Genomic DNA, 1,520 nt, shown 5'->3' with positions numbered 1-1,520 from the left:
TGTGTGTGTGTGTGTGTGTGTGTGTGTGTGTGTGTGTGTGCAATAGTAAATGGGATTGCTTTTTTTTTTCATTTCTCTTTCGGTGAGTTCATTATAAAAAGACCATAGATTTCTGGGTGTTAATTTTGTATTCTGCTACATTGCTGAATTCATTTATTAGGTCTAGTAGCTTTTTGATGGAGTCTTTGGGGTTTTCTATGTATAGTATCATGTCATCTGCGAATACAGACAGTTTTACTTCTTTTCCAATTTGGATGCCTTTTATTTCTTCTTCTTGTGTGATCACTATGGCTAGCACTTTTAGTACTATATCAAACAGGAATGGTGAAAGTGGGAATCCCTGTCTTTTTCCTGTTCTTAGGGGAGATGAGTTTAGTTTTTGCCCATTGAGTATGATATTGGCTGTAGGATAGTCATATAAGGCTTTTATCCTTTTGAGGTATGATCCCTCTCTTCACATGATGCTGAGAGTTTTTATTAAGAAATTGTATTGGATTTTGTCAAATGCCTTTTCTGCATCAATTGATATGATTATGTGATTTTTTTCCTCTCATTTTGATTATGTGATGTATAACATTTATTGTTTGCTGATATTGTACTATCCTTGCATCCCTGGAATAAATTCCACTTGGTCATGGTGTATGAGCTTTCTAATGTTATGCTGAATCGGATTTGCTAGAATTTTGATGAGGATTTTAGCATCTATGTTCACCAAGGATGTTGGCCTATAATTCTCTTTTATTGTGGTGTCTTTATCTGGTTTTGGAGTTAGGGTAATCCTGGCATCATGGAAAAAGCTTTGAAGTGTCCCTTCCTCTTGAATTTTTTGGAATAGCCTGAGGAGGATAGGTTTTAATTCTTTTTTGAGTGCTTGGTAGAACTCCCCTGTAAACCCGTCTGGACCAGGGCTTTTGTTTGCTGGAAGATTTTTTTTTAATAATTTTTATTTCTTAAAGTGTTAAAAAGAGTATTACATATGTCTGCTACTATAGAGTTTTATACAGAGCTTTATACCTATAGTTTGATTGTACAGGGAAAAAAATTTCACAATGCACATATCAACATATTATTATGTGCTGCAGTAAGTAAAAACATTAACTTATACTATAGGACATTACAGCTCAGGGGCCAAGCATTACAAGAAGCTAAAATGCCACTCATTATGCCAAATATTTAAAATATTTTCACAATTCAAAATCATCACAGAATAAACTGTTCTAAAGAACAGTGTTTTCTCCTTTCTCTTAATCTTTTAAAAACTTTTTAAAAGTTAGAAATGTTTCAAAAAAATCTATAATAAGAGGGTAATATGCTAATTAGACTAGACGTCATTCTGGATGTTTTTCCTGATGAAGCCGGCCGGAGGGAAGTCAGCCCAGGTCCCGGGTCCCGGGTGCCTGCGGGCTGCCCGAAGGAAGCCAGCCCGGGTCCCGGGTGCTGGAGGGAAGCGGGTGCCGGCAGCTGGGGGAAGGAAGGCCTACTCTTGCATGAATTTTCATGCATCGGGCCTCTAGTGTGTG

This window comes from Myotis brandtii, unplaced genomic scaffold (assembly GCF_000412655.1).
Source record: "Myotis brandtii unplaced genomic scaffold, ASM41265v1 scaffold394, whole genome shotgun sequence".
NCBI lineage: Eukaryota > Metazoa > Chordata > Mammalia > Chiroptera > Vespertilionidae > Myotis > Myotis brandtii.
This window is presented reverse-complemented; position numbering follows the sequence as displayed.